The sequence below is a fragment of the Panthera tigris genome, chromosome A1 (assembly GCF_018350195.1).
Source record: "Panthera tigris isolate Pti1 chromosome A1, P.tigris_Pti1_mat1.1, whole genome shotgun sequence".
In the NCBI taxonomy this organism is placed as follows: domain Eukaryota; kingdom Metazoa; phylum Chordata; class Mammalia; order Carnivora; family Felidae; genus Panthera; species Panthera tigris.
In genome coordinates, this window is record NC_056660.1 from 133,731,277 (window position 1) to 133,739,027 (window position 7,751).

The window sequence follows — 7,751 nt, forward strand, 5'->3', positions numbered from 1 at the left end:
TTAGAATAATCTTTTGTGCTTTCACTCAGGTATTTCCTAACTCCTAAAGGTAACCAGACTCTGCTTTTCCATCAAAATAAACTAGTTTTCTTGATTTTAGATTCATAGAATTGGAGTAAAACTATATATGCTTTTTTTTGTGTATGGAATACTTCAATCAACATTAAGTTCATGAGAGTCATTCTTTTTGTAACTAATGAGAGTAGCTTATTCTTTTATTTTTCATTGACATAAAATACATAATTGCTTAAATATACCAAAATTTGTGATTCCTCCTGCTGTGATTGAACATTTGGTAATTTACAGTTCAGGGCTATTGCAAATAGTGACATTCTTGGACTTGTTTTTTGATGCACATATGTATGTGCTTTTGTTGGATTGAAGAATTCCAAAGGGTATGTGAGTAAATATTTAGGCATTTTTATTATTACTTAAATAAATGTACAAGGTAATTGACAGTTCAGACAATAATAATTATAATGTATGGGGCCTATGAGATAAGTATTAGTAATATGTATGAAGAAAGCAGCACAAATATTGGAAGGGGAGAAATGAAAGTAGAGAATGCTAAAGTTTTTGGACTGTGTACGTAAATGGTCTAATATCACATGAAAGCAGACTATGACAAGCTAAAGATGTATAGTATAAACTTAAATCAAGTTTTAAAATAAAAAACAAAAAGTTCTTGCTAATAATACAACAGAGAAAACTGGAGTCTGTAAAAAAAATCCAAAAGTAAACAGGAAAATATAAGGGAACAAAGAAGAGATGAGATAAATGTAAAACAAATATCATGATGGTATATTTAAATACAACCATATAAATAATCTTTTTAAATTTATATAACCTAGATACTACATTTAGAAGGCAGAGATTGGCAGATTAAATGAAAAAAATAAATAAAAGACCCAACAATATGCTGTCTACTTTAAAGAAACCCACTTTAAAATTTTTTTTATAAGGTTTATTTATTATTGGGAGACAGAGACAGACCATGAGCATGGGAGGGACAGAGAGACAGGGAGTCACAGAATCCGAAGTAGGCTCCAGGCTCTGAGCTGTCAGCACAGAGCCCAACGCAGGGCTTGAACTTACAAACCGCTAGATCATGACCTGAGCTGAAGTCGGACGCTCAACCTACTGAGCCACCCAGGTGTCCCCCCATTTTTTTAAAAAAATTTTTTAAATAAAGAAACCCACTTTAAATGTAAAGATAAAATTGATTTAAAGAGAGGCGCTTGAACAAAGTTATACCATGCTAACACTAATCAAAAGGAAACTAGATTGGCTCTGTTAATATTAGACAAAGTGTATTTCAGAGCAAAGACTATTAGTGGGGATAAAAGTCATTTTAGAATGATTGAAAGGTTAATTCATTAAGAGGACATAGAAATCAAAAACATTTATTTACTTGTGAACATAGTTTCAAAATACACAAAGCAAAACCTGATAGAATTATAAGGATAAAGAGCCAACTCCACACAATGGGAATTAGATATTTCAATACCCCCTTAGTACATGATAGAACAGACAGGAAATCACTAATAGAGAAAACTCAAACAACACTATAAATCTAATACATTCTCATAGTACATTGCATTCAACATTAGCAAAATGCAGTCCCTTCAAGTATACACAATACATGTAATAAGATATATATTATATATATATATATATATATATATATATATATATATATATATATATATAATTTTTTTAATGTTTATTTTGAGACAGAGAGAGAGACAGAGACAAGTGGGGGAGGGTCAGAGAGAGAGGGAGACAGGATCTGATGCAGGCTCCAGGCTTTGAGCTGTCAGCACAGAGCCCGGGGGGGTGCGAACCCACAAGCTATGACATCATGACCTGAACCAAAGTCAGATGCTCAACTAATTGCACCACCCAGGTGCCCCTAAGATATATATTATTTTATGCCATAGAACAACTCTAAATACATTTAAAAGGATTCAAGATGTATATTATATGTACAAAGGAATTAAATTAGAGATCAATAACAGACAGCTACCCAAGTCCCAATATGTATCAACTAAGTAACACTTTTTTTTAACACTTTTTTTAATGTTAATTTCTTTACTTTAGAGAGAGAGGGGAACATGCACATAAGCAGGGGAAGGGCAGAAAGAAAGGGAGAGAGAATCCCCATGCAGGGTTAGAACTCACAAACCATGAGATAATGACATGAGCTGAAATCAAGAGTAGAGCGCTTAACCAACTGAGCCACCCAGGTTCCCCTAAATAACATGTTTCTAAATAACCTATGGATTGAATAAGAAATCAGAAAGGCAACTAGAAAGTATTTGGAACTGACAAAAGCGGTGGGGGGGGGGTATATTAAACACAAAGTAAACAGTGGAAGGAAATAATGTATATCAGAGAAGAAATCAATAAAATAGAAAAGAAATACAATGAAGACTACCAAACCCAAAAGCTGATTTTTCAAGAATATAAAATTGCTAAAACTCTAGACAACTAAACAAGAAAAAAAAAATGAGACAGGATTCAAACTGCCAGTATCAGAAATGAAGAAAAGGAACAGCATTACAGATTCCACAGATAGTCAAAAAATAAGGGACTACTATTAAAAAACTTTATTCCAATAGATTTGACAAAGGCATGAAATGGTCAAATTCCGTAAAGGTGCTAAATACCCAGGCACACTCAAAAGAAATAGAGAGCATCAATAGCTATATATAACAGAAAAAGAAACTGAATTTTTAGTTAGGAATCTTCTCACAAAGAAAATTCCAGGCAACATGGCTTCACTGGTGAATTCTACCAAACACCTAAGGGATAAATAACACCAGTTTTTCAAAAACTCTTCCAAACAATTGAAGAGGAGGAAATAATTACAAACTCATGCTATGAAGCCAGCATTACCTTGATAGCAAAACAAGACAGACATTACAAGAAAAGAAAACCATAGACCAATATTCCAAATAAACATAGTTGTAAAAATTCTAAACAGAAATTTAGCTAAATGAATGTAACCACATATAAAAAGGATGCTACATAGTGACCAGGAATGGTTGATTCCAGGAATGCAAGGTTAGTTCACATTGAAAAATCAAAAAAACAAAAAGAAGTTCAGAGATACAAAGAACAGATTGATGGTTGCCAGAGGCGAGTTGGGGATTGGGAGAATTGGGTGAAGGGGGTCAAAAGCTAAAAAGGAAAACATAAATAAGTAAATATGGAAAAAATCAGCGTGACTCACTACATTAACGAAAACCCAAGACCACATGATTATTTGCGGAAAAGTATCTGGCAAAATTCAACATATATCCCTAAGTTCCAATGCTGCTGCATTCTCTGCAAAAGTTCTATGAGACACACTTAATGGATAGGTAGAACTAACCTGTATTTGGGGCTCCTATAGATTCTAATCTAATGCAAGCCCTGGAGGTCAATAAAAGTGCCCCTCATTTCTTTGCTTAAATAGAGCTTCTCTGCCTCTGCCAGGTCTCTTCTTTCCCATGCCCATTCATTTCTAGGAAGGGACAGTTCGTCACTTGTTTCTGCTCATGTGGAAATGTCTTGTTCCTCTCTGGAACATAGTTTCTTTGGCTTGCTTTGTGCCCATAGTTCTCTAGTGTTTTTAATAAAATACATATTTTTTAAATAAAATACACAACTTTAATGCATTATTTTTTTCCCAGTTGTTATGGCAGGAGGAATGGTCTATCACTACCTTCTACATCCTACCAGGGAGAGGAGATCTGTTTTAAAGGAATTAAAAGTAACCAGACAAGCATGAAGGAACTTACAAAGGAATATATAAAGAATTGTCAATATATATATATATATATATATATATATGCATATATGTATATATATATATAGATGAAAGCCAGCAGCTCAATTAAAAAAAATAAGCAAAAGATATTTACAGAAACTTTACCAAAGAAGATACAGAGGTGGCAAATGAATACATTGAAAGATGTTCATCATCATTAGTCACTAGGAAAATGCAAATTAAGACCACAGTGAGATACCTTTACATGTTTATTAGAATGGCTAAAAGTCAAAAGTCTGATTATAGCAAATGTTGACAAGGAATAGGAATAGGAAGGGCTAGGATTCTCATATACACCTCATGAGAATAGCCAATTAGAATAACAGTTTGGCAGTTTCTTAAAAAGTTAAATATACACTTACCATATGGTTGGTATATATGATCCATCCATTTCACAGCTAGATATTTACACAAGAGAAGAGAACACATATGTCCATGCAAAGACTTGTACACAAGTGTTCATACCAGCTTTATTTGTAATAGCTTCAAAAGTGGAAGCAATCACATGTTCAACAACAGGTGAATGGGTAAACAAATGTAGTGTATCTATACCCTGGAAAGCTATCCAGCAATAAAACACAGGAACTGTCGATCATGTAACAACATGAATGAATCCCAAAATAATAATGCAGAGTAAAAGAATCCAGACACAGAAAGATTATATGTTGTATGTTTCATCATAGATAAAATTCTAGAAAGCAAGCTGTCTTTAGTGACAAGAAAGCAAATCAGTTGTTGACTCAGAACGTAAAAAGCAGGGAGAAGTAGCAGGGATTGACTATAAAAGAGCCCAGCAGCACTTTGGGGCATGTCTATATTCATTGTCTCGACTGACATATATTATGATATGTGATAATGTCAAAAGTTACCAAGTTGTGCATTTTAAGTATTTGCAATGTGTTGTGCATCAATTACACCTTAAGGAAGCTGCAATTTTTTTTTTTTCAAAAAAGGAAACGGGCATATTTTTGGTCTCAATTTTGGGATATGGGTCCACACTACATGCATGACGGTTGCTATTTCAGTAGTGTAACAACTGAGGAATGGCATTATAAGTATATGAGGATGAAATAATTTTATGTAAGCTTATAACACAGCATCAGTGGAGAAGAGAGAATAGGATTCAGGTGGCAGAACTGACTTTTGTCAAATGACAATAGTAGCTCTTTTATGTTTCGGGATTCTTGGAGAAGTAAGATTTCATTCCCACACCACCTCCCACCCCCCACCTGTATTTGACATCCTAGCAGCCAGTGTTTATTTAGACTATGATTTCTCTACTCCCGCATCCTATTTCCCCACATAGGAGGCAGGACATAATAACTGACGTTGGGACAAAAACCGAGAAAGACAGCTTTTGGGGTATCCTCCAAGCCTTGGTTCACATTTACTTGCTACCTGTGATGTATATTTGCTATCTTTTATGTCCCTCTAATGTACATATGACAGAAACACACAGAAACTAGTTTCTGTCTTTCTAGTTAGCTCAGGGATAGATATATAAATAATGTTAATTGATATGCGCATCTAGAGCTCTTTGAGCACAATCCTGTCAGTGATAGAGGGGAGGAGAGGCTTTTGTACCCAGCCAACTATGCCAGATTAGCAAATTTGTGGGCAAATTGAAAGTACTTTACTGTAAGAAATATGTACTTTATTTCTTAAACGTTCCCATTTCCAATTGACTCTGCTTCCCCCCTGATTTTAAGAAATTTCCTTTAGTAAATACCAAACTTACTTAAATAGAAAATAGCTAAAGTGAGATTTTACTTTCAAGTTTAGCAGAAATATTCAGGGAGATCAGCAAAGCCTCAAGATTAGAAGGTATATGCCTGCCTGTCTCTCTCTCTCTCTCTCTCTGTCAAAAATAAATAAAGCTTAAAAAAAGGGGGTGGACGCCTGGGTGGCTCAGTCAGTTCGGCATCCAACTTTGGCTCAGGTCATGATCTCGCGGTTCGTGAGTTCAAGCCCCACATCGTCTCTGTGCTGACAGCTTGGAGCTTGGAGCCTGCTTTGGATTCTGTGTTTCCCTCTCTCTGCCCCTCCTCTACTCATGCTCTGTCTCTGTCTCTGTCTCTGTCTCTGTCTCTCTGTCTCTCTCTCTCTCAAAAATAAATAAAGCTTGGGGCGCCTGGGTGGCTCAGTCGGTTAAGCGGCCGACTTCGGCTCAGGTCATGATCTCGTGGTCCGTGAGTTCGAGCCCCGCATTGGGCTCTGTGCTGACAGCTCAGAGCCTGGAGCCTGTTTCAGATTCTGTGTCTCCCTCTCTCTGACCCTCCCCCGTTCATGCTTTGTCTCTCTCTGTCTCAAAAATAAACGTTAAAAAAAAATTAAAAATAAAAAAATAAATAAAGCTTAAAAAAAGAAAATAAAAAATAAGGTATATGTCACAGTAGCTGTTGATTCATTCAGCCACTCAGTTAACAGATATTTTCTATACTTTCATTAAATAACATTTTTATATGGCTAATCTTTTATGAATGGGGTTTTAAGTTGTTTCCAATTTTTTATGATTGCAAACAAATACAAAAGACATGTGCATGTGTCTGTGCTTATATAATCTTAGGTTGTATGTGCAACTTTTTCCATTAAACCTATTCCTAAAAGTGGGATTGTTGGGTCAATGGTATAAATATTTTAAATTTGTGCAGATATTGCCAAGTTTATTTTCTGTGTTGAGAGAATTTAGCTGTGGATTTTATCTTTGACCTTGGCTAGAGTATTTTTGCAGATACATAGTCAGAAGCCAGATTCTAGGAATGCAGGGAAGGGAAGAAAAAGATGCAGCCAGTGGAAAAACTTTCTTCAAAATTTGGTGAGGATACTGGGGTTTAAAGGCCAGTCCCCTTCTCCCAATTGAAGACAACTTTGCGGGGCATTGTCAGCTTCTGAGTTCTCATAGTGATCATCTGAAGCCTCTGTTGTGATATTGTAACTGTATTACAGCTCAGTTTCTCCTTCTACACCATCGATATCCCTTCATCCTCCCAAAGGTGTTGATCTGGGAGATAAAGTTCCTGGAAACTAATCTCTACCTCAGTCGTCTTCTCAGGCTTCACACACACATTTGCCAATCTTGTATTCTATTCCAAGTAAATTATATCTTTGAAAACTAAAGTATAAATCAATCCTTTTTTGGGCAATCAAAAACTAAGAGGATTCTTTGCAATAGGCCTACCCTACAAGAACTCAAAAGAATTTCTTCAAAGGGAAATGATCACATATGGAAGCACAGATTTTCAGGGAGAAAGGAAGAGTACTAAAAAGGATATACAGGTGGGTGAATATAAAAGTAAGTAAAAAAAAAAGGCAAACAAAAAAGTAGCAGTGCATGATGAGGTTTATAACATGTGTAGAAGTAAAATATATGACAACAATAACAAAACGCAGAGTGAGTGGTAAAAATAACATTTGTGATATCTTAAAATATTCAAGGTAAACTATAATTTTGGTACATATATTAACTTCCAATCTAACTATTAAAAATAGTACAAAAAGATATAGCTAAAAATCCAGCCAAAGAAATACAATGAATAACAAAAAACATTTGTTTGACTAGAAGTAAGGAAGAGAAGAATGAAAGATCAAAGAACAGATGAGACAATTAGAAAACAGATAACAAATGGAAGACAATTTCAACTATGTCAGTAATTACATTTGACAATAAATGGGCTAAACATTCTAGTTGAAAGAAATGATTAGAATGGAGGAAGGCACATTCACACGCACTCTCTCCGGATTGGCCTCAAAATAGTGAGACACTTTGTAGGGGTTTGAAACTATCCTTACAGTGGAATTTTGCCTATAGAATGTTCACACACATGTGCATGCAGGCACACATGCATATATTTATATATGCTATTTACAAGAGGCATACTTCACATAATACATCACACATAACACTTGAAGGATGCTGTGACCATTCTTTCTTTACAAA